At 42.8% G+C, this 27,509-nt stretch overlaps 1 protein-coding gene across 3 annotated transcripts in view; it reads left to right on the top strand.

Moving 5' to 3' along the window:
• The window catches only part of LOC126273177 (uncharacterized), a 154,540-nt gene that overhangs the window by 1,240 nt on the left and 125,791 nt on the right, over positions 1-27,509 (top strand). The gene's annotated exons all lie outside the window — the stretch shown is intronic.

The raw sequence follows: 27,509 nt of genomic DNA, 5'->3' as shown, positions 1-27,509 counted from the left end.
TGAGTATTACTGAGAGATCACGTGGTGCACACTTCTTTTGCGTGTCTTCCTACGCAAGGTGTCAGATAAGAAATGGTGGAAACACTGGCAATAATTTTCTGCTCTCCATATGAGAAATCACTAGAATGTTCTGAAATTCGCGCCGTAGTTCTTCACTGCACGATGTGGTGCTGAATTTTAGGAGAATACTATCTTTTTCAAAAATCTCATATTATACTTCATCTACAGAAAAAAAAAAACTGAATTGAGGAACGCGATGTGGCAACACGTTGGGACCGAAATCCGTGTACAGCGAACACAAATGATATCACAAAAACCTAAATAATAAAGTAATCTCGTTTCAGCGTTCCATGCTTCAATCGGTAAAAACGGAACCATACTTCGTAGTCCGTCTCTCATGTCTAACAGTTAAACACCTTTTCTCTCGGTTACAGATAAACATACGGAGTCGAAATTTATGTCTCAAACTAAGGTCTACCGTCTCTTGGCGGTGTACAAAATTGAAGCTTCTAAGTCATGTAGTCAAAATATACGGGCATTCACTTCACTTATTTTGATATTCGCAAATTCACTCATCAAAATCTACAGGGTACTTCCCGTCACCTATAGTCGTGAAATTTGGCAAGGAGCAAGATTTCACCTTAAAACTACAGTAAAAAATCCGAAAACTGTTATTTGTAATTATAACCAACGAAAAAAATGTTATTTGTTATTTGTCCCCTATTTCAGAGGAAGGGGTAGACGATCAAGTTGAAATTTGTGTCACATACTGAGACCTATGGTTCCTTGGCGGTGTTATAAATGTAAGCCTCTAAGTCAATACAATCAAAAGGTACGATCAGTTATGTAACGTATTTTGATACCCTCAAACTCACTCATTAAAACCTAAAGGATACTTCCCGTTGACCTAGAATCCCGAAATTTGGTAAGAAGCGAGGTTTCGTAGTACAAGTAAAGGAAAAACTCTGAAAATTGTTAATTTATAGTTACATCACATAAAGAAATTATTTTGTCATTCGTTATCCGACTGTCTGTTCGTCTGGTACGACTCTTTTTTCTCAGGAACGGTTTGACGTATCGAGTAGAAACTTATCTCACATGTTAAGGCTTATGGGCCCTTGGCGGTGTAATAACTGTAAGCATCTAAGTCAATGCAATCAAGATATACGGTCATTTACATCACATATTTTGACACTCGCGAACTCACCCCTTAAAACTTATAGGATACCTCCAGTTGACTTAGTATCATGAAAATTAGCAAGAATCTGACTTTCACAGTAAAAGTAAAGAGAAAAATCATAAAATTGTGAATTTGTTATTGTATCACACGGAAACAATTTCTTTTCTCATTTGTTATCCTTCTTCAGACTTAAAATCAAAACATTGTCGTAAGTCTTGGAATTCCTACCACCGATATCTTGCCAGTATCAATGTCGATAATAAGCAAAACCGTACAGATTCTCAATTCCTGGGATGGATCAACTATTTATATAATACCTAATTAAGTTTGCGCGGAACCCTCACAGCGCGGATCGAACTTGCACGTGGCCCTTTTTTTTTTCTAATAATAAGACATCCACGTTTATGGTTGACTTGGTCATAATTAGTGTATCTTCCAATTTATTTTTAGCCATCTAGGCAGAAAAGTTTGCATCACATGAGAATTACTTTGTTTTCAATGTAACTAAGTAAAACCTGGCACATTTTACGTTTGCACCGGTATTACATAGTATGTACGTGGGAACGGTTGCAGCTGTCAGCCTCGAGACTCACCAAAGCAAAACCATCTATCCTGCGGCTTCAATTCCGTTGCACTCTGACGTGTATCGTTTGTCGCCGACCACAGTCTTACGTTGCACTGGTAGCCCATTTATGAGCATCTTCCGTAGGTCATTATTATGACCGCTCGCTATGATATGGAACAAGTCAGTTTTACAGTAATCATCCTCTAACGGAAAATATGGCAACATGCTGACCATTTACGTGTTTGCTTGACTTTTTTATATTTACATTGATTTACACTTAGCTATTTTGAATGTCTCGCCCTCTTGAACACGCACACACACATGCAAACGCACACGCAAATTATTACGAGGGGTAAACGATGGATACTAACGTGCTCGTTTGACGTTAACAATCAATTAATGTGTTTTGTGGTTTTTAGTCCAAAGACTGGTTTGATACAGCTCCCTACTGTAGTCTTTTCTGTGCAAGTCTCTTCACCACTGAATAGCACCTGCTTACTGTATGCACGTCTAAATCACCGTCTACAATTATTTCCCCCACATTACCAAGCTGATTATTCATCGATGCCTCAGAATGCGTCCTATCAAACGATTCGTTCTTTTAGTCAAGTGATGCCACAAAGTTCTTTTTTCCTTTATTCGATTAAGTACCTCCTCATCAGTGATTCAATCAACTCACCCAATCTTCACAATTCATCTGTACCATCCACATTTCAAAAACTTCTGTAAGCTTCTTGTCTGAATTGTTTACCTTCCACGTTCCACATAAGCACAAGGCTACACACCAGCCAAATACCTGCAGAAAACACTCCCTAACACTTAAATTTATATTGGATGTTAACAAATTCCTCTTTTTCAGATAAGCTTTCCTTGCTGTAGAGAGTCTGCATTTTGTATCCTCTCTCCTTCCATCATCGTCGGTTATTTTATTGCCCAAATAGCAAATCTCATCTGCTATGTTTAGTGCCACGTCTCCTAATCTTATTCCCGCAGCTTTGCCTTTCTTAATTCAACTACATTCCCTAACCCTTGTTTAAATTTTCTTGATATTCATATTAGAATTTCTTTTCAAGAAGCAGTTCATTCCGCACAAGTGCTGTTTCAAGTTCCTTGTCATTTCTACAGAATTACAGTGTCATCGTCAAATCTCGAAGTTTTTATTTCGTCTCACTGAACTTCAATACTTTATCAGATTTCTCTTTGATTCACTTTACTGCTTGCTCAGTCTACAGATTAAATAACATCTGAGATAAGCTACAATATTGTCGCCTCCCTTCTCAGTATATTTCTTGCCTTTGATGTCTTTCCACTCCCACAACTGTGGCATGGTTTCTGTACAATTTATAAACGGCATTTCTTACCCTGAATTTTACCCTGTTATGTTCAAAATTCCAGAGAGTTCAGTCCACTCAACCAGTCAACATTACACAATACCGGCAGTATATCTGTTGGGTTTTTCCCTTATTACATATTTCTATATAAAATACTAATAGAAATGACTATCTCTGAGTAAGAAGACATAAATAAGGCGATTAATCATTAGTGGTATCAACTGCAGCATTCATAGAATGGGGAATCATATTCAGTATGATATTTAACAATGACATTTAGATACAAGTTGAATTAACCTCTCTTAGCTCAAAAGTAGCTTCAATGTCACCATTTTCTGCTTTTTCTTCCTTGTCATCCAGAGGTTCATCTACACGGGTATGCAGATTCAACGCGAGGTCAAACGGTTGGTACAATATATCTCGTCAGAGTACCGTGCTTATGCACTTGACGGTAACCAGCTGTACCGCAAGGACGCTATCATGCCAGGTTGCATTGTATCAGACGTTTCATGCCTTGATGTTGGCCAAGGGCTCGCAACAAGTGTGTGGACTGAACTCGTCATTAAAAATAACCAGGCGGGGTAACTTTCAGTCAGATTGAAACTGTGTAACGGACCGATACCGACACTCTGAACCTTTGCATTACACGGGAAGTCACGGGTCGCAAATCTTGCCCTGATAACTCAGTCGGTAAGGAAATTGCCTGAGAAAGGCAAAGATCCCGAGTTCTAGTCCCGGTCAGGTTGTTGTTGTTGTGGTCTTCAGTCCAGAGACTGGTTTGATGCAGCTCTCTATGCTACTCTATACTGTGCAAGCTTCTTCATCTCCCAGTACCTAATGCAACCTTCATCCTTCACAATCTGTTTAGTGTATTCATCTCTTGGTCTCCCTCTACGATTTTTACCCTCCACGCTGACCTCCAATAATAATAATGAGCGTATGGCATTGGTGGCCGGGAAATTCCTCGCGGGGCGGTTCGGACGCCGCTCCATAAGTTCTTTAACGCCACTACGGCGACTTGTGAGTGTATGAGGATGAAATGATGATGAAAGACACACAACACCCAGTCACCTCCCGCCGGGAATCGAACCAGGGACCCCATGCGCGGGATGCGAGAACGTTACCGCAAGACCGCGAGCCGCAGACTCTCTTCCAATGCTAAATTGGTGATCCCTTGATGCCTCAGAATTTGCCCTACCAACCGATCACTTCTTCTAGTTAAGTTGTGCCACAAATTTCTCTTCTCTCCAATTCTATTCACCTCCTTATTAGTTTTGGGATCTACTCATCTAATCTTCAGCATTCTTCTGTAGCACAACATTTCGAAAGCTTATATTCTTTTCTTGTCCAAACTAATTATCGTCCCGTTTCACTTCCATACATGACTACACTCCATACAAATACTTTCAGAAACGACTTCCTGACACCTAAATCTATACTCGATGTTGACAAATTTCTATTCTTCAGAAACGCTTTCCTTGACGTTGCCAGTCTACATTTTATATCCTCTCTACTTCGACCATCATCAGTCATTTTGCTCCCCAAGTGGCAAAACTCATTTACTACTTCAGGTGTCTCATTTAACAATCTAATTCCCACAGCATCAACCGATTTAATTCAACTACATTCCATTATCCTCGTTTTGCTTTTGTTGATGTTTACCTTATATCCTCTTTTCAAGACAATGTCCATTCCGTTTAGCTGCTCTTCCAGGTTCTTTGCTGTCTCTGACAGAATTACAATGTCATCGGTAAACCTCAAAGTTTTTTATTTCTTCTCCATGGATTTTAAAACCTACTCCGAATTTTTCTTTTGTTTCCTTTACTGCTTGCTCAGTATACAGATTGAATAACATCGGGGATAGGCTACAATCCTGTCTCACTCCCTTCCCAACCACTGCTTCCCTTTCATGTCCCTCGACTCTTGTAGCTGCCATCTGGTTTCTGTACAAATTGTATATAGCCTTTCGCTCCCTGTATTTTACCCCTGCCACCTTTAGAATTTGAAAGAGAGTATTCCAGTAAACATGGTCATACGCTTTCTCTAAGTCTACAAATGCTAGAAACGTAGTTTTGCCTTTCCTTAATCTAGCTTCTAATATAAGTTGTAGGGTCAGTATTGCCTCACGTGTTCCAATATTTCTACGGAATCCAAACTGATCTTCCCCGAGGTCGACTTCTACTAGTTTTTCCATTCGTCTGTACAGAACTCGTGTTAGTGTTTTGCAGCCGTGGCTTATTAAACTGATAGTCCGGTAATTTTCACATCTGTCAACACCTCCTTTCTTTGGGGTTGAAATTATTATATTCTTCTTGAAGTCTGATGGTATTTCGCCTGTCTCATACATCTTGCTCACCAAATGGTAGAGTTTTTTCAGGGCTGGTTCTCCCAAGGCTGTCAGTAGTTCTAATGGAATGTTGTCTACTCGTACTCAATTTTATTCTGACAGGATGTTTCAAATCAGCGCACACTTCACTGCAGAGAGAACGAGTCATTCCGGGCCTAATTATATTGTTTCGACCATCCACCCCGAAGTTAACTTGAAGCAATTCACCATATAATGCAGTATGGATATTCAAGTAGCCTATGGCTCGCTACATCTTTTCCAACATTCTCGTTTCCAATGTGTTTATGATTCCCGCAGAGGTTCTCAAATCTGCCTTTTCCTGCTGTTATTTCGAAAGTGATGGCTCTAAATGTTAATATATTTATCCCAGTCTGATACAAGACGGTCAATTCCTTCGTGGAAAATGTCTGCGCGTGCCTACGGAATCATGGTTGTAGCCAGGCATGCAGATGGAATGTGGACTACATGATTCAGATTTCTTAAAGCTGCAAATAGCGCTGGCTGATTGTCTTCTGCATCCTAAGGGCTTCTTCTCCAGGGTATCATTGTACCGTAGAAGACTAGTCCATACAAAAGTAAAGAATCGAAGTAAAACCTACTGAACCTAATACCTCGGATGCGAAAAATTCCTGGCAGCTTCGCTTTTTTGTACTAATTTAGGAAGTTCTACAACAAATCTCCGATTATTTACAGAATCGAATTCCCACGCACAAAACAGCTTCAAATTTCAGATTACTCTACAAATGAGGTAATGTGTTAAATACTGACGTTAAGCATGTAAGTGGGAAAAAGTTTAGAAAGGTTTGAAATTATATTTAAAGTGTGTTGGAGGGTGCTGAAGTGCTCTCATTATACAACACTGGATGAGTATAATCCAAATAATTTGAGCTCCGCTTTAAGCAGACGCTAGTTTTCTGGCATCTCAATGTTCATGACATGATGGCTCCTCAACTGTGTGTCGCACAATCATGTAAATTTGTAGGTGCATTCAGTGGTATATGTGGATACTATGTGCAGCATGTGTTGCGAATAGAGTTAGTAGAAAAGAAGTAATAAATATAAAACGTCACACCTGTCGCTGCAGTTCTACTGCATAAACAGCGAAAATGCAAAAAACGATAAACTTTTTCCTATCATGTTTTTTGTGAGGGGTGTCACTGGATAAAAGTTTTCCTAAAGTTTCAAATTATGTGTAAAGTTTGTTGAAAGTCGCTAAGTGCTCTCATTGTCAAGTACTTATGACATTACTACTGGGATTGTTGGTAAATATAATTATTTAAAACTGCTAAACAGTACACTCTGAAGTCGCATTGAATATTGCCACCAAAAATGAATAATAAAAAAGGTTTTTTCACCACAACGTACTTGCACTGAGAATTTAGACTGAAACTAATGAGAATGAAAATGTCAATAAAATTCTTGGGTGATGCAAACTCGGCGGTAGAATTGTGGCGGTAATTTTTAAGTTGATTAACAGACACGCTCTCTGGCCGCTAGATAGCGATAACATCTGTGACACGATAAAAAAAATAGCGAGGCCGGAGATGATTATTAATGAGCTATCCAGCGCGCACTAATTAATTAGCTGTCTGTCTGTGTTGAGATCTAGAAGAGACGACACGCATATTAAGCCTTATATAAAAAATATACGCATGCCAAGTATTATGAAACTTGTGAATGTATTACGTAAAGGTTGTGCGTGAAAATATATTCGGGACAGTTTTAAAAAGTCGTTTGAATATTTATTTATTATTCCATGTCAGTACGCCTGCAAGGACACCAGTAATAATGCAGGGGAAAGCCAACGTGTTATCGCAGGGCTGAAGAGGTGTAAGAAATCATTTCAAGAACGAACGTAAGAACATTTTTTAAATTTCTGTATCTATGTATTCTTAACGAAATCTTACTGTTCAATTTTTTCTTCATTAGCTGCGGCGACTGCTTCGATAAGCGTAAGTTTCCTTTATTCGATAAGACTCAGAAGGATGTAGGCTGCAGTAGGTACTGGGATATGAAGAAGCTTGCACAGGATAGAGTAGCATCGAGAGCTGCATCAAACCAGTCTCAGGATTGAAGACCACAACAACAACAAAAACATTCCAGAATAATCTTCAAAAATCAATAAAACTTTTTCAATATTTCCCTTATCGTTTCCAAATTCTTCTCCGATAATTTTACAGAATTATCACCCAACTTTTAGATCCTCATGTCTGTTTTGCTGCTGATGTCCTGTTGTCCGTAACATCTTACTGTAAGAATTTGAAGCAAACATGCCACATCACGCAAATCGTCAACGTAAGTTCAGGAGTTGCAATGACTTTTTTATTAATGCTTAGCTGATGTAGAGCAATGAACAATTGGCGTTACGAACTGTCAAGATGTCGACTCTCTGAAAACTGGGTACAGTCTGGCGTAATGATAGTGCTGTTGCACGTCTGTTTATACTTTTAGTAGCAATCAATAGTATTTATTACGATGCAAATTTATAGAAGTACAATAGAAAGTTAATACACAGGGATAAACTATGGACAGTGTAATTTAGGTACATTATTTCCTGATGAATATGTACAGGTAGTTTGTGAAGTAAGAATTTAGAAGGGTGAAACATGATGATGTATGGAAATTAACAATGCGAATTGCGTTTGATTAATTTATAAGCAAAATATAAGTTGCATAGTTTTCCTACCATACGTTGGAGCTACAAATAAACACGCTTTCATTTAACAGTAGCTACATACTTCGAAATGATTCCTAGGGCTGAGAAACGGTACATGTTTACATTTGTAATAAAGGACTGCATGATTTCTCTTTAATTACAAACGATGTTGCAAGTATTTTAAATTGCTGACCTGCTACAAATCAAACTTTTATGACATAATGCATACCATGCGAAGAGATTATGAGGCAAATATAAATTCTAGTGAACATTGGTAGTGATTCAAGAATTTCGCAAATTAGTGGCTTCAATGTTAACAAAAAATATACTTACCAATTACAGTGTCTGGATATTAAGAATTCTTGAACCTGATGCAGTCGTGAGCTTTCAGTTTGGCTTCTAGTCAGAACTTGCTTATTAACTGCTTCATAATTCACACAGTAATTAGAATCATATTGCAATATTCCAATGTTTGGCAATACTTTATATTCGTATCTGAGGCTGAAATGGTTCTTCGGGGGCTGTTCTGTAACTGGACGAATATAATCCGAGTATCTGTTGCAGGCAATGAGTTATGTTGACTCAAGATACACTAAATTGACCACCGGCCAGGGGCGCCCATACGGTAGTTTGTAAGGGGGGGGGGGGGAGGGGGAGAGACTATACCCGGGATATGATGTACATTTAATATTCTGAAAGATGAATGGTTAGCTGTAAGTAGCCCTAAAATATTCCATTTCTGACCCTGTTAAAAATCCGCGTAATACCGACTTTTCAATCATTATCTTGATAGAATAACACCTAATTACACTCATCACTTAATACTTCCGGACTGAGATACCGTGGTCCATACATAAAACTCTCCTCTGACGTTTCGCCTTCGACTGCGGAAGGCATCCAGGTCAATCGACGAACTCAAGGTTACTGGCGAAGTAAACGAGAGGGCAAGTGAGAGCTGTATATATAAGCCATCCAGAGGGCGCCGCTGTCAATCACGTGACGTCGGCTGTGCTATGATCTCTGATATTGGCAACTTTCTCATTTGAAATTAATCGATTGTCACGCTGTTGCTGCAATGTTGACATCCATATCTTATCCAGCTTAATGCCTTCATCTTTTCTATTACAATTATTGCAGTGTTTGGCAGTCTCAATGGCCTCTCTGTACATTCGCGCATAATAATGCGACGTCTTTGCTATGACGGTCGTCTCACTAAACTTTATTTCATGATCACCTTCCTGAAACACATGTTCCGCTACAGCCTATTTATCAATATGTCCGAGGCGGTAGTTCCTTTGTGTTCACCCAGAGGGGTGTTGGCGCTCCTTTTCGTTGTGCCTATATAGACCTTTCCACAAATGCCCCTGATGTAGCTAGAGGATGTCGTTTATCTTCTGCGGATCTTAAACATTCTTTTATTTTCGTGGTGGGTCTGAAAACAGTTTCCACATCGTATTTCCTTAAAATTTTTCCAATGCGTTCAGTGACCTTACTGATAAATGGTAAGATCACTTTCCCCTTGGGTTGGTGTCGATCCTCGTCCGTCCTGGTTGTCAGTCCAGGGCGAAGTGCTCGATGTATCTCTCTGTTGGAATACCCATTCTTCTTGAAGGTCGCTCTAAGGTGTTCAGTCTCATCATCTAAGTGAGCTGCTTCACATATTTTGGGCGCCCTGTCTATTAATGGTGGGTGGTGTTTAGAATCTTTCTGCAGATAACGATCACTGTGTGTGTCTTATCTGAAAACCTTATGACCCAATTATCCATCCTCTCGTTTGATTACAGTCACATCTAAGAGGTTCAGGTAACCATCGATTTCCTTTTCCATAGTGAATTGAATTCTTGGATTAATACAATTCAAATGTAACAGGAAGGCATCCAGTTCCTCTTCCCCATGGTTTTATATAACAAATGTATCGTCTGCATAACGATACCGCCTGGCTGGTCTTTTTCTAGCTGTTTGCAGCGCCCGTTATTCGAAGTTCTCCATGAAGAAGTTAGCCACAACTGGACTAAGAGGACTTCCCATAGCCACCCCGTCAATTTGTTCATAAAATAATTATTATATTGAAAATAAGTTGTTGTAAGGCAATGTCTGAATAATGCTAAAATATCACTAGGAACAATGTCCGCTATACATGTGATCGCTTCATTCACCGGGATCACGGTAAACAACGACACCATATCAAAACTGACCAGGATATCATTAGGGCCCACACTAATTTCCTTAATAAATCGATGAAGTGATATGAATTTTTAACGTGACTGACAGTTCCACCAACATGAGGTTTCAGCAGCGACGAAAGAAGTCCAGCTAATTCATGGGTGGGAGACCTTATTGCGCTGACTATAGGTCTCAAAGGTACCAGCTTTTTATGGACCTTGGGTAACCTATAGGGTCTGGGCTAGTAAGCTTCTGATTAAAAGATTTGCTTCTTGTCAACTGAAGAGAGGGAAGACGATTTCCCTGGGAGATTGAGAGGGGGCGGGATGCACGAACCCCCTTTGAACCCAGGTATGGATGCCCTTGCACACGGCAGGTGGCAGCACTAGCGTTGGAGGGTATACAGGGTGAAAAGTATTTAAACCAGCAAACTCTGGGACGTTGTAGGGGACATCGAAACAAACATTTTTCCCTAATGTAATTGTTTCCTATGAGGAGTATTTAAACCGGTAGAGGAAGATTTCTCCGGTGGCAAATTAATTAAGACAACAAACACTTTTTCATTTTTCTTATGACCAAGAGACGACACATTGATACAACCCAATTTCAGTCACAGTAGATTTTCAAAAATGCCTCCAGTGAAACGTAAACAAAGGTTACACTGTCAGATCATGTTCTGTCTGACACAGGCAAAAACCCCAGTAGTATCCTGAATTGTTCCTGCGGCTGCTACTATCCGGGCAACCAGATCCTCTCCTGATGCAACAGGAATTGCGTAAAAAAGGTTGCGCATCTCTCCCCACACAAAAAAGTCCAGAGGGGACATATCTGGGGATCGAACAGGCCATGGCACAGGACCACCTCTGCCAGTCCACGTTTCTGAAAACCGTCGGTCCAGGAATCGACGCACATGACGACTGAAATGTGCCGGCGCCCCGTCATGTTGGAACCACATGCGTTGTCTTGTAGGGATCGGGACATCTTCCAGCAATTCCGGCAATGCTCTGGCGAGAAAATTGTAACAGTGGCTGCCATTTAATGGCCTAGGTAGCAGTTAAGGACCAATTAAACAGTCTCCAACAACACCGACCCACACATTAACGAAGAACCGCACTTGATGTGCGCTAGTAACTGTGGCATGTGGGTTATCCCCACTCCAAACATGCGAATTGTGCGCGTTGAAGACTCCATCACGCCCGAGCGTTGCTTCACCGATAAACAACACAGAGGATGGAAATGCAGGATGCATTTCACACTCTTCGAGGTACCACTGCGAAAACTGTGCTCTGGGTGGATAATCAACTGGTTCCAGGTTTTGGACACGCTGTAAGTGAAACGGACATAACAATTGCTCTCGAAGGACTGTTCTCACATTCGTCTGATTCGACCCGACGTTAAGTGCAATTGCACGAGTGCTGATTGAAGGATTCTGCTCCACATGCTGCAAAACAGCTTCCTCAAATTGCAGCGTTCTTACCGTGCGACGGTGTCCCTGTCCAGGTAATCTGCTAAATGACCGGGTCTCACGCAGACGTTGGTACACAGCAGCAAAGGTCGTATGTTGCGGGATACGGCGATTAGGATATTGTTGTGCAGCTCGTCCTATGTGGTGCGCTACGTACTACTTACCAACCATATCAGTGTACTCACTCCAGGTGTATCGCTCCATTAGTAAACAGAGACAATGCACTACTACACTGGTGGACAACAGTTGCCTACAACTGAAGAGCGTAATACGCCCTCTAACAATTGAAGATCGTAATACGGTCTCTAACAAATGAAGAGCGTAATACGGCCTCCACCGGTTTAAATAATCCTCGAAGGAAAAAATGACATTAGGAAAAAATATTTGTTTTGATGTCCCCTACAACATCTCAGAGTTTGTCGGTTTAAATACTATTCACCCTGTATAATGCATGTTGGTGTGACGCGGAATACAGTGCAGTCATTGTAATGCGGAAACGGAGCGATTTATCTGACGTCCAAAAGGGCACGTTCATTGGCTTTCGGCCAAGGGTGGGGACATTTCCGGATGGGCTAAGTATGTAAATTCTTCGCGCGCTGCCGTGGATAAAGTATAGCGTGCTCCAATACTGACGCTGAGCTGGTCCGTGATGCACCAGGGACCAGACTACAGGGTGAACGACACCTACAGACATGTGTACGGCGAGTAGACGTGCGACTATTGGGCAACTGACCGCCCAGATGAAGCAGGGGGCTACCAACAGTGTCTTCTCAAGGGCTGTTCAGCGACCGTTGCTGTGTATGAGAAGGCGCCTGGTTCATCCACCCATGCTGACTGCTGTTCATCGGGGACGGAGGCTGGAATTTGCACGCCAGTGGCAACTGTACGCCCACTGAGTGGCAACAGGTGGCCTTGTCAATGGATCACGCTCCAACGGAGCGTGTACGGCGTCGAACGTCTCAGAGCATACGACCTGCAACAATCGCCGGAAGGGTTCATGTCGGAGGAGGGAGCATTAAGGTCTGGGGATTGTTTTCGTGGCATTCCCAGGATTATGTCGTCATTCTGGAAGGCACAATGGACAACACAAGTATGCTTCTAACCTTGGGACCATGTCCACCCATACATGCTGTTTGGTGTTCCTCGGCACGATACCATCTATTGGCAGGACAGTGTCAAACAGCTCGCAGTGTACATCTACATCTACAGGGCTACTCTGCAATTCACACTTAAGTGCCTGGCAGAGGGTTCATCGAACCATTTTCACCCTACTTCTCTTCCATTCCACTCTCGAATGGCGCGTGGGAAAAAGGAAAACCTAAATCTTTCCGTTCGAGCTCTGATTTCTCCTATTTTATCATGATGATCATTTCTCCCTACGTAGTTGGGTGCTAACAAAATATTTTCGCATTCGGAAGAGAAAGTTGGTGATTGAAATTTCGTAAATAGATCTTACCGCAAAGAAAACCGCCTTTTTCAACTTTTGTAGTCCTGCCTTCCGCAGTTAGGTGTAATTTGCGGTATTTTGATAATTTTTGCTTATGGACCGTCTGACAGCAACTGAATAAAACGCAATTTTAGTACCACACGCTATCCGCCTTTATTTTCTACAAGGTATCAGTGGCCTGGAATATGTACATATGTTTGCTACTTAATTTACACTTTTGTCACTGTGCCTGTAGGTTATAAACAGTTCTGGTGGTTGGTATTTCCTATTAAGTAGTAATGTTTTGGACTGTACTTACAGGTTGCGTGGACAATTTCTTACATATTACGCTCTTGTTGCATTTTTGGTGTTGTTGTTCTTCTTCTGAATGCCAATTTGCTGTTTTTTCCCACATTCCACAGCACTATGAACTGAACGCTTGTTTCAATGCAATGTTTTGGTTCCTGTTGCAGACTGTCAAATGTTTTTGCCAAAGATCGAATGTTATTTGCCAAACTTTCGAGTGTAATTATTGAAGTATCTGTGATCTGTTCGTGTATGCATTTGTGTGTGTGTGTGTGTGTGTGTGTGTGTGTGTGTGTTGTGAGTATTTTGATGTGGTATAAGTCCATAAGTAAAAATTGTCAAAATACCGTAAAAAACCGCCTTTGTTTGAGTGACTGCCACCGCAATTCGCGTATCATATCAGTGACACTCTCACCCCTATTGTGCGATAACACGAAACGAGCTGCCCTTCTTTGCACTATTTCGATGTCCTCTGTCAATCCTACCTGATAAGGATCCCATACCGCGCAACAATATTCCAGCTGAGGACGGACAAGTGTAATGTAGGCTGTCTCTTTAGTGGGTTTGTCCCATCTTCTAAATGTTCTGCCAACAAAGTGCAGTCTTTGTTTCGCCTTCCGCACAATATTATCTATGTGGTCTTTCCAATTTACGTTGCTGGTAATTGTAATTCCTAGGTATTTAGTCGGATTGACAGCCCTTATATTTGTGCGATTTATCGTATACCCAAAATTTATCGGATTTCTTTTAGTACCCATGTGGATGAGCTCTCGCTTTTCTTTGTTTAGTGCTAAATGCCACTTTTCGCACCATACAGAAATTCTCTCTAGATCATTTTGTAATTGGAATTAATCGTCTGATGATTTTACCAGACGGTAAATTACAGCGCCATCTGCAAACAATCTATGGGGACTACTCAGATTATCACCAAGATCATTTACATAAATCAGGATCAGCAGAGGGCCTTTGACACTATCTTGCGGAACGCCAGATATCACTTCTGTTCTACTCGATGATTTATCGTCTATCACTATGAACTGTGACCTCTCTGAGAGAAAATCAAGAATCCAGACACATAACTGAGACGATACTCCATATGCACGCAATTTGATTAATATTCGCTTGTGAGGAACGGTATCAAAAGCCTTCTGGAAATCTAGGAATATGGAATCGACCTGAGATCCATTGTTGACAGCACTCATTACTTCATGGGAATAAAGATCTAGCTGTGTTGTACAAGAACGATATTTTCTGAATCCGTGTTGGTTATGTATCAATAAGTCATTTTCTTCAAGGTGATTCATAATGTTCGAGTACAGTATATGCTCCAAAATCCTACTGCAAATTGAGGTCAGTGATATGGGTCTGTAATTCAATGGGTAACTCTTATTTCCTTCCTTGAATATTGGAGTGACCTGTGCTACTGTACAGTCTTTAGGAACAGACCTTTCGTCAAGTGAGCGGTTGTATGTGATTGCTAAGAAAGGCACTATTGTGTCTGCATACTCTGAAAGGAACCTGATTATATACCATCTGGACAGAAAGACTTGCCTTTATTAAGTGATTTGCGTGGTTCAAAGAACACCAGGATGAGTTTACTGTACTTCTATGGTTACCAAACTTCCCAAATTAAAACCCATCTGTGAATCTGTGGACCACCTTAATGAGGCTGTTCGCACCCATGGGCCCTGATACGAGAAACCTCCCACAGCCTTCCACGGCACTGGAGTCGTCATTGCTCTTTATCCCTGTCGGTACCTTCTAGAACCTCATTCACTCTGTGCCTGGAAGTCTCGCAATGGTCCGCGCTGCAGAAGGTGGTTATTCATGCTTTTCGCAAGTGGTCGCATTATTCATTATTGTAACTAGACAGTGTCTATAGCCTATACACAGTTTCTAATTGTAATACTTGTCTTACTGCGTTAAATCTTTAATAGAAGGTTATACCTCTTAATCGATAGATTATGATAGCATTTTAATTTTTTAAATTTGGTCAATAATTATATGAAACATTGAAAATCGAATTTTTTGTTTGTTCCTGTAAGCTGTTTGATCGGCATTTTGCAACTAGATTCGTGAACCAAGAGCCATGAACTGGGATAGAAGTTTAGTAATATGGATTGGATACACGGCAGACTTAGAATATCAAGGGTTTGCTTGGCAAAGAAATATTGTTCTTCCACTTAACGTGACTGCCACTTCTCGGAACGCAATATGTATTTGAATTATTTGAGGTTACATAGTGTTTCGGGTGATATTCTTTAACTACGAAGAGAAGGAGAGCTTTTTCTGCTTTGTACTGAAAAACTTATTTCTTTTTCCTGCCAAACCTTTTAATTTCCCATCTCCCAAAGCACATTGCCCTGAAGAAGGATGGATATGTTGATATAATTGCGTAGGCTTCCGCGGCGAGAGTCAGTCGACATAAAAGTTTTCTGGATTTGGTACCGCGTCATGATGCAAAAACTACTACTGCTATAGAAAAACTGGGTCTATACCCAGAAGAAGGCCGCTGCAATCGTGGCCGAAACGTTGATTTTTCTGTAGCAGCAGTAGTTTTTACATCGTGACGCGGTACCAAACCCAGAAAACTTTTATGTCGTTGGATATGTTCTTCACTAAATATAGGCCCCTTCTCATTTTTCATTAACTTTATCCAGCAGATTTTTATAGTACGGTATTTGGTATTTTTTATTTTATTATAATCAACATGAGTAATCATTTTTGAATCTTAGAAAATACGCTCACGTTCAGAAAAGCCACAACACCTTGAGCGACCAGAAACAGGACGTTCATATTCACAGAACCTGTACATTATCATGTCCTGCAGAAATGATTAGCTCTTGAACGCTGTCGGCCTGCGGTTTCAAAGTCAACGTCGATATCGCGGCGCAACAATACTTGTTGGTATAATGTGCCTGTGGCTCTCGTTGTCGCTATAAACTGAAGATAATTGGTCAGTGTGACGTGAACAGACGTGCAGGATGCCTCGCAAACGTATACGCGAACCGTACCGTCAAATCAGTGTGTTTGAAAGAGCGTGCATTATGGTATGAGAGAATGTGATGTATCAATATGGCAAATGGCTGCTCGTGTGGAACGAAGTGTTTCGGCAGTGCAACGGATCGACACCTCATCCGAGTGGCACTGCAGGACAGATCTGCATCCTCCTCGCCTCTGGTGGAACAGTGTAACACATCTACACTATCAGAGGTGACAGTCTGTCGTATGGCATGGGCTACATGCGCGTCGTCCACTTTTCCGCCAACGTTTGACGAATGTGCAGAAACATACTAGACCGTAGTGGCGTATGGAACGACGTCAGTGGGGACAGGAAAGGCATCAGGTATTGTTTTCGGACGAATCCAAATCCTGTTTGTTTGTAAATGGTGACCGCATTTTGTTTCGCCGCATCCAGGGGGAGCGGCATCACAGTGACTGCATTCGTACGAGATATAAAGTACCAGATCAAGGCCTTAAAGTATGGGCTGCTCATGGGTACAACCGCGAATCACGGTGTGTGCACTGTGACAGTGTAACCTACATTAATGACATTCTGTGACCCAAAGCCATACCCTTTCTGCACGTCCTCAGACGCCATCTTTCAGCAAAACAATGCACTGTCACATGCTGTTGCACGGACACGTGCCTTCTTGGTGACACAGAATGTCAGCCTTTTCCCCTGAGCCTCCATGTAACCAGGCTTGTCGGCAATCAAAAATGTGTGGGGTATGGTTAAACGAAGGGCGCAGTGCTGTGACCCAATGCCAACCACCAGAGGTGAACTTTGGAACTAGGTGAATGCAGCATGCGGGGCTATACCACAGGACCCCATTTGCGCCTTACACTGGTCGATGCCATTACGCATGGAACAAGTTGTCAGGGCCCATGGCCAACCCTGTGCCTACTAGGCAACAGGACACGTGCTGCACTGAGGTGACTGAAATGCTAATCATTTCTGCAGAAATACTGAAGTAAATGACCTGTGAATGTGAACGTCCTGTTTCTACACTCATGCTCATAAATTAAGGATAATGCTGATACATGATGAAACAACGCTCTGGTGGGCGGTTTGCGGGTTTAAATCACCTCGGGCTATGACCATGCGGTGCATTTGACTTGCGGTCGTCGCACGGTGGCGCTGGCAGCTATCCACATACGCAGAAGTGTGTGTTGGTGCATGTCAGAGTACAGTGCAGCGAGTTATTGTGCAGACGTTTTCAGACGTGCTAATGGTGACTGTGTGTTGAAATTGGTTCAAAGAACACATATTGATGACGTAATGGGGGGTCGATTACTAGGGTGACTGGAGGCTGGTCAAATACAGCAGGTCGTAGCACGGGGCCTCCGTGTGCCACAAAGTGTGATCTCAAGGTTATGGCAAAGATTCCAGCAGACAGGAAACGTGTCCAGGCGCTACAGTACGGGACGTCCACAGTGCACAACGTCACAAGAAGACCGATATCACACCGTCAGTGCCCAAAGACGGCCACGGAGTACTGCAGGTGGCATTGCTCGGGACCTTACCGCAGGCACTGGAACAGTTGTCTCCAGACACACAGTTTACAGACGACTGAACAGACATGGTTTATTCGCCCGGAGACCTGCAAGGTGCATTCCACTGGCCCCTGGTCGCAGGAAAGCCCGTAAAGCCTGGTGTCAAGAACACAGTACATGGTCATTGGAACAGTGGTCCCAGGTTATGTTCACAGATGAGTCCAAGTATAGTCTGAACAGTGATTCTCGCCGGGTTTTCATCTGGCGGGAACCAGGAACCAGATACCAACCCCTTAATGTCCTTGAAAGGGACCTGTATGGAGGTTGTGGTTTGATTGTGTGGGGTGGGATTATGATTGGTGCACGTGCACCTCTGCATGTCTATGACAGAGGAACTGTAACAGGTCAGGTGTATCGGGACGTCATTTAGCGCCAGTATGTCCGCCCTTTTTAGGGGTGCAGTGGGTTCCACTTTCCTCCTGATGGATGATAACGCACGGCCCCACCAAGCTGCCATCATGGAGGTGTACCTTGAAACAGAAGATATCAGGCGAATGGAATGGCCTGCCTGTTCTCCAGACCTAAACCTCATCGAGCACGTCTGGGATGCTCTCGGTCGACGTACTGCTGCACGTCTTCAAACCTCTACGACACTTCAGGCGCTCCGACAGGCACTGATGCAAGAATGGAGGGCTATGCCCAGCAGCTGCTCGACCACCTGATCCAGAGTGTGCCAACCCGTTGTGCGGCCTGTGTATGTGTGAATGGTGATCATATCCCACATTGATGTCGGGGTACATGCGCAGCAAACAGTGGCGTTTTGTAGCAGATGTGTTTAGGAACGGTTTTCTCAACTTGTCACCAATACCGTGGACTTACAGATCTGTGTCGTGTGTGTTCCCTATGTGCCTATGCTATTATCGCCAGTTTTGTGTAGTGCCACATTTTGAGCATGGGTGTAGTTGCTGAAGGGGTTCTTTTTTCTGGACGTGAGTGAACTCGCCTAACTTTTCGGAAATATGAGAATAGACTTCGCCATTTTTCGTGTTAGATCGTTGTTATCTACTCAATGCTTTAATTTCACTTCTTTTGCTGGCAAAAGGTGGTACTCCTATTTCGTCAACAGTAATGCAGGCGCACGAAATCAGCCAGGTTCTTTTTAAAGTGGCCCAGTCAGTGCTGAAAGATTTGTTTTTATATCTGCTTTTGCTCAGGATTTCACAAACGTCTTAACTTCAACGTCATATCCGTAAACCCGTGTTTCATCACCTCTTATGACACAATTCAGTAGTTCTGCGTCATTGTTGACTCCATCTAGAGATTCCTGACGAACTTACACTGGCCGCTGTTTCTCTTAGAAATTCAACAAGTTTGGAACAAATTTTTCTGTCACATTACATACACAAAACAGCCAAAAAATTTCATGACACGAGCTAATTGATATGCAACATCGTCAGCGACTTCTCTGACTGTGATCGGGCGATCATTCATAATCACTTCTGTCACATTTTTCACGATCTTATGTGACCAGCTACTGTGGCGTACAGGGCGCTCCAGCGGCTTTTCACAGCCTTCTTCGAAACGCTTGTACCACACGCAAATCCTTGTTTTGCTCATTGCCGACTCTACAAAAGTGAAAATTAATATTTCTAACACTTTGCTGCACTTTATTCCGTTCTTATAGCAAAAATTAATACAAATTGTCTGGCCCATTTTGAAACAAGACAAATAATCGCCGGTTCTACCATAGCACATGTAACTTTTTTGACAGCAGACTAAATATCTGGTATAGCTAGCACTGTACACACTTTCCAAAGTTGTTTATCAACGCTAACCGGACTAATACAGCACGTGGAATTACTAAATTTTGATCGTATCTCATATACACTGTGATGTCACCGCCAGACACCACACTTGCTAGGTGGTAGCCATTAAGTCGGCCTTAGCTCTGAGACATTTTATGTGATGTTTCTAAACACACAGAGGCTTGGCCACACAAAACACGGTCTGAACGCGCAGTCCGCGACCTTGAGCATCTGCACACTGCCCGCGTCGTTGAAATGTGTGTTGTACCGTGACGATTCACACAGAGGGCGGTCTTGCCGCAGCGAGGGCCAGTCTGTCTCAAATTACGGATTCACCGCCATTCATGGCGTCTGTGAGTACCCGCAACCGCATTTTTTGCCTCTCACAGTGACGGCTGAGCCAGCAGCGACGGCAGGAAGATCTGTCGTTTAGGTGAGACTTATCGCATAGGTGAAGAAGTACAACTTCTAGTACGATACAGGAGATGCAGCTTATAAGAACATTTTGAAGAAGGCCTAAGCATGGATGGATATTTACTGAAGAGCCAAAGAAACCGGTACAACCGCCTAACATCGGGTAGGGCCCTTCGCGAGCACGCAGAAGTGCCACAGCACGATGTGGCACGGACTCGACTAATATCTGAAGTAGTGCTAGATGGAATTGACATCATTCATCCTGCAGGGCTGTCCGTAAATTCGTAAGAGTACGAGCGGGTGAAGATCTCTTCTTAACAGCACGTTGCAAGCCATCCCAGATATGCTCAATAATGTTCATGTCTGGAGAGTTTGGTGGCCAGAGGAAGTTTATAAACTCAGAAGAGTATTTCAGCAACCACTCTGTCACAGTTCTGGACGTGCGGAGTGTCGTATTGTCCTACTGGAATTGTCCAAGTCCTTCGGAATGCACGATGGACATGAATGGATGCAGGTGATCAGACAGGATGATTACGAACGTGTTACCTATCAGTGTCGTATCTAGACGTTTCAGGGGTCCCCTATCACTCCTACTGCACACGCCCCACACCATTACAGAGCCTCCACCAGCTAGAACAGTCCCCTGCTGACATGCAGGGTCCATGGATACATAAGGTGGTCTTCATACCCGTACTCGTCCATCAGGTCGATGCAATTTGAAACGAGACGCGCCCGACCAGGCAACATGTTTCCAGTCACCAACAGTCTAATGTCGACGTTGACAGGCCCAGGCGAGGCGTAGAGCTTTGTGCCGTGCAGTCATCAAGGGTGCACAAGCTGGCCTTCGGCTCCGAAAGCCCATATCGATGATTTTTCGTTGAATGGTTCGCACGCTGACACTTGTTATTGGTCCAGCATTGAAATCTGTAGCAATTTGCGGAAAGGTTGCACTTCTGCACGTTGAACGATTTTCAGTCGTCGTTCGTCCCGTTTTTGCAGGATCTTTTACGAGCCGCGGCGATGTCGGAGATTTGATATTTTACCGGATTCCTGATATTGACAGTACACTCGTGAAATGGTCGTACGGAATAATCTCCACTTCATCGCTACGTCGTAGATGTTGTGTCCCATCGCTCGTGCGTCAAACATAACGCTCACGTAAATCTTAATAATCTGCCATTGTAACAGCAGTAACCGATCTAACAACTGCCCCAGACACTTGTTGTCTTAGGGTCAGGGATTTTCTCTGCCTCGTGATGACTGGGTGTTGTGTGATGTCCTTAGGTTAGTTAGGTTTAAGTTGTTCTAAGTACTAGGGGACTAATGACCATAGCTGTTAAGTCCCATAGTGCTCAGAGCCTTTTGAACTTGTTGTCTTATAAGGCATTGCTGGCCGCAGCACCGTATTCTGCCTGTGTAAATGTCTCTACGCATGCCTATACGGTTTTTTAGGCGTTTCAATGTAGGTGCTAAACTGATTCAAAATGTTGAATACTTTTGCAAAAATTTTCATTTTCACACATGCAATAAGTTACATAAAATGAAGTACAGTACAGAATTAAGTACCGGAAATCAGTTATTGCACATTACACCTTAAGAATCTGATAGATATTACAGCAACAATGTAAGCGCTTTGTGATAAAATTGGAAAGCAACACGTAAAAAATCGAACTTCATGTAAGACAGTTACGTGTCGCATTCAAACGAAAATCATGTAGCTTCACAAGGTATTTCTGATCTCAAAACAAATTATTTCGTTGCTTGTTTCCAACACCAACAACCGAAGATGTTATTCCATACACTTGCGTTATAATACAATTTAAGGCAATACCTCCCATCTTACGAGAAGTTGTATGCTTAGCATTTGCAATCAGTGAAGGGCTTACCTAATCGTTAAACCTGAACAAAGCCCCAGAGCCGATGGAATCCCTATCAAATTTTATACTGCGGCAGAGTTAGACCCCCCCTCCCCCCACACTGTTAACTATAATCTTTCGCAAATTCCTCTAACAAAAAATGGTGCCCAGTAATTGGACGAAGAGTAGTAGAAGTGATTCACAGAACTACCGTCCAATATCTATCACGTAAATTTGTTGTATCTTGGAATACATTCTGAGCTCAAATATAAAAAGGTGTTTCGGAGAGAATGACCTCCTACATGCCAACCAGCACGGATTTCGAAAACATCGATCATGTGAAACTTGGCTCTCACTTCTGTCACAAGACATACTGAAAACCAAAATTAATGCAGTCAGTCGGATGCAATATTTCTCGATTTCCGAAAAGCATCTGACACAGTACTACATCTATACTTTTTATCAAAAGTACTATCGTATGGGGTATCAAGCGAAACTTGTGACTGGAGTGAGCAGTTTTTGTTAGCAAAGATGCAGTTGGATGGGGAGTCATCAAGGGATAATGACATAATTCGGGTTCACCGCAGGAAGTGTGTTGAGACCTTTGCTGTTTGTGTTGTGTCTTTATGACCTTGCGAATAATATTAATAGTAGCCTCAGATTTTTGCAAATCATGTAATCTGTTGTGAAGTATTGTCTGAAAGAAACTGCGTAAATATTCATGGAGGTATTGCTAAAATTTGAATGGTGTACACGTTGGTAACTTGCTTTAAATTTTCAGAAATGTAAAATTGTGCCCTTCGCAAAACGAAAAAACGAAGTATCCTATGACTGTAATACCAACAAGTCACAGATAGAGCCAGTCAAGTCATACAAATACCTAGTTGCAATACTTTGTAGGGATATGAAATGGAACGATCACATAAGCCTGGTAACTATTAGGGCAGTGCAGGTCTCAGATGCGGGTTCATTGGTAAAATACTGGGGAAATGCAATCAGTCTACAAAGACGGTTACAAACCACTAACCTGAACTATCCTAGACTATTGCTCAAGTGTGTGGAACCCATACGAAACAGGACTAACAGGCGATATTGAACGTGTACAGATCAGAGCAGCACGAATTGTCACAGGCTTGTTTGACCTGCGGGGAGTCACTGAGATACTGAGTGGACTAGCCTGAGAAAGCCTTCTTACAAAGTTTCAAGAACCGGTTTTAAATGGTGACTGCGCTCCCACGTGGATCGCGTGACAAGGTTAGACTCATTACAGTACGCACAGAGGCGTTTAAAGTTATTTTTCCCGCGCTCCATACGTGAATGGAACGGGGAAAAGCCCTTACAACTGGTACAATAGAACATACCCACTGCCACGCACGTGGCTGCGGTTTGCGTAGTATAGATGCAGAATTGTATCTGGATACACAAACAAGAAATTAGGTCTTGGATACAGTTTTGTAGAGGTGTCGCTTGATTCCCTTTCCTATAAAGGTATTCATTTACTCAAACGTAATACTGTAGCAGAGTACGAAACTACCCTTTACTGAAAATGCAATATAGTATAACTGCGTTATGATAGACTAGAGAGAATGTCTCTGTGGCTACAACAGAGTCAGCTTGATAAATGTTGACACAATTCATCTAATCTGTTAGTTGTGCAAAAGTGTCATATTTTAATGCATACTTGCTTTTCTGTCTTGACAACAGTAGAGCGTTCTACCTGAAGTGAAATTGCAACTATTCTGCTTTTGTTCGTATTTGCCAGGAGAATGGTAAAGCGCCATTACAACAGAATGAGAGATAAATAAAGCAGTATAGTTTTCATTTTCATCATTTTCTTCCACTAGTAAATACAATAACAATCCGCGATCACTAATCTGAAAAAGGTGCGAGTATTAAGACGAAGGCCGGCCGTAGTGGCCGAGCGATTCTAGGTGCTTCAGTCTGGAACCGCGCTGCTGCTGCGGTCGCAGGTTCGAATCCTGCCTCGGGCATGGATGTGTCTGATGCCCTTAGGTTAGTTAGTTTTAGGTAGTTCTAAGTCTAGGCGATTGATGACCATAGTACTTAGAGCCTTTTGAACCATTAACACGAATTGGTCACGACTGAGCTTCAGGCTACGGTACTTGGCCGTATCGCGCTTCGGCAGCGCTCTTTTCGCCAGCGCACACAAATGAAATAGTTCGACTTCTATTTCCTCCATACTGTACTAAGATATGGCTTTCTTTCCAACTTCAAAAACAATTTCGGTGTGTTAGCTACAATTAGTTCTCAGCAAAATATCATCTAGAACGGACTAAACGTAAAGCTGCCAGCGACTACATATTTCACAGCAAACCCTTCACAATTTATGCTACATAGTACTTGGAAAGCAAGTATCACAGTTACTATGACCAACTTCGACGTAATAGACACTTCATCTTCAAACTATAATGTGAAACTATAGGATTTGCAGATATCAACTTTTTGTGTCGATTAGTTTCTGGAGAATCGAACGAGAAGTATTTTATGGAGACGAAACCGCAAAATCCGAAAGAAGTGGTTTTTAATTTCTTAAAAGAAGAAGAGAATCTCTACCGAAAAAGTAACTACAGAAGTTGGCGTAGTTTTGCTCCACTTATATTCAGTATTTTTACAGCAAGAAATTCGAAAAACTCATTTTTCTCTTGTACTGCCGTGGGAATCACTTCCTGTGAGGCGTCCCTCGCCGCTGAAAAACGCTGCCAGCCGCCGCGTCGTGAACCGCGGCCAGGCTTCTAGTGAAACACCAATGCTTATACTGGCTGTGCTTTAAATATAATTGTAAACCCATTTGTGGGTTACGTTCTTCACTTCTCTAAAGTTTTCTTGCTACAACGTCGATCTGCTGTTTTGACGTGTCGTAGTGGTGAACAATTACGATGGTTTTCCTGTGAGTGTATCAAGCAATTTAGCATAAAGAGAGATGTAACTGTTGGTATTTCTATTTTTTTTCGATTGCGATGAACAAGACTCGTTACTTTCGACTTCACAATAATATCTGATAGCCCTTTTGCGATTTTGTTTCTAGGTCAGAGGAAATGCCACGTAAGACAAGTAAGTATGTTAAGCAGAGGAGGAGGGAGTATTACTCCGTACTGACATAACTTATCTCTAACAAAGGACCTAAGTTTTCTCAGTAAATAGGTAACTTTGTACACTTAACCTGACAAACCAAAACGTTATGAAATTTGGAAATGTGTGGTCAATTCCTATGGGACCAAAGTGCTGAGGTCATCGGTTCTGCCGAGCGGAAATGCAGCGCAGTTTGAGGCACCATGTCAACGATTGCGCGGCCCCTCCCGCCGAAGGTTTGAGTCCTCCCTGGGGCACGGGTGTGTGTGTTGTTCTTAGCTTAAGTTGGTTTAAGTAGTGTGTGAGTCTTGGAACCGATGACCTCAGCAGTTTGGTCCCTTAGGAATTCACAGACATTTGAACATTCATCGGGCCCTAGGCTTACACACTACCTAATTTAACTTAAACTAACTTATCGAACCTGCGACGGGCAGCCGCGCGAACCGTGGCGGCAAAATATTATGACTACTGTCCACCGCGAGATTGATGCTACGTGGAGGCGTTGTGGGCACGTAAGGAAAACATGTAGGCGAAACAGAGAAAAATGGGGTAGTCATTTACCCACGATACAGGCCGCAAATGGGGAAATTCACTGACATTAGCGACTGACGAATAGCTGATTGTTATGGTCCAGTACCTGGGAGCGATCATCTCAGAAACAGCGAAGCTGGTTGGCTGTTTGCGTGCTACTGCTGTCTTGATTATCTACGTAAAGTGGTTGAAGGAGGGTGAAACCACGATTTGGTTACAAGTCGTTGGACGTCCACGCCTCACCACAGAAAGCAGAGGTCAGAGACTTGCCTGTTCTGTAAAGTAGGATAGGCTCCAATCTGACAACAAAAGTATAATGACGGTGCACGCTCAAGGGTTTCAGAGCACAGCTTTCAGCACATATTGTTGAACACAGGGCTCGTCATTAGATGATCCGTACTTTTTTTCCATGTTTATCCAACAACATCGTCAATTACGATTGCTGTGGGCACATGATCATCGAGATTTGATCGTGGATAGATGGAAGCGCGTCGCCTGCTTGGGTGACTCACGTTTATTGTTACACCAAGTCGACAGCCGTGTCCAGAAATGCCATCATACAGACGAATGGCTGTTCGATACATGCACGAACAGCCCGAATCTCGTGGTCGTGCGGTAGCGTTCTCGCTTCCCACGCCCGGGTTCCCGGGTTCGATTCCCGACGGGTTTAGGGATTTTCTCTGCCTCATGATGGCTGGATGTTGTGTGATGTCCTTAGGTTAGTTAGGTTTAAGTAGTTCTAAGTTCTAGGGGACTGATGACCATAGATGTTAAGTCCCATAGTGCTCAGAGCCATGCACGAACGGACGCAGGCAATTAGTGACTTTGTTATGGTGTGGGAGACATTCGCCCCAGATTCGCTGGAACTTGTGATAATCATCAAAGATACCGTGGCAGCTGCGGACTACGTGAACATTATTGTCGAGTAGCTACATCTCTTCATGCTTTATGTCTTCCCCAGTGCCGATGGCATCTTCCAGCACGATAACTGTCTGTGTCACAAGGCCAAAAACTGTGCTATAGTGGTTTGAGGTTCATGACAATGAACTCGCGTTGATGTCTTAGCCATCAGATACACTACTGGCCATTAAAATTGCTACACCACGAAGATGGCGTGCTGTATATTTAACCGACAGGAAGAAGATGCTGTGATATGCAAATGATTGGCTTTTCAGGGCATTTACACAAGGTTGGCGCCGCTGGCGACACCTACAACGTGCTGACATGAGGAACGTTTCCAACCGATTACTCATACACAATCAGCAGTTGACTGGCGTTGCCTGGTGAAACGTTGTTGTGATGCCTCGTGTAAGAAGGAGAAATGGATACCATCACGTTTCCGACTTTGATAAAGGTCGGATTGTGGCCTATCGCCATTGCGGTTTATCGTATCGCGACATCGCTGTTCGCGTTGGTCGAGATCCAATGACTGTTAGCACAATATGGAATCGGTGGGTTCAGGAGGGTAATACGGAACGCCATGCTGGATCCCAACGGCGTCGTATCACTAGCAGTCGAGATGACAGGCATCTTATCCGCATGGCTGTAACGGATCGTGCAGCCACGTCTCGATCCCTGATTCAACAGATGGGAACGTTTGCAAGACAACAACCATCTGCACGAACAGTTCGACGACGTTTGCAGCAGCGTGGACTATCAGCTCGGAGACCATGGCTGCGGTTACCCTTGACGCTGCATCACAGACAGGAGCGCCTGCGATGGTGTACTCAACGACGAACCTGGGTGCACGAATGGCAAAATGTCATTTTTTCGGATGAATCCGGGTTCTGTTTACAGCATCATGATGGTCGCATCCGTGTTTGGCGACATCGCGGTGAACGCACATTGGAAGTGAGTATTCGTCATCGCTATACTGG

The sequence above is a fragment of the Schistocerca gregaria genome, chromosome 5 (genome assembly GCF_023897955.1).
Source record: "Schistocerca gregaria isolate iqSchGreg1 chromosome 5, iqSchGreg1.2, whole genome shotgun sequence".
NCBI lineage: Eukaryota > Metazoa > Arthropoda > Insecta > Orthoptera > Acrididae > Schistocerca > Schistocerca gregaria.
Note: the sequence above shows the minus strand (reverse complement) of the source record. Positions and strands in the feature narration are given on the sequence as shown.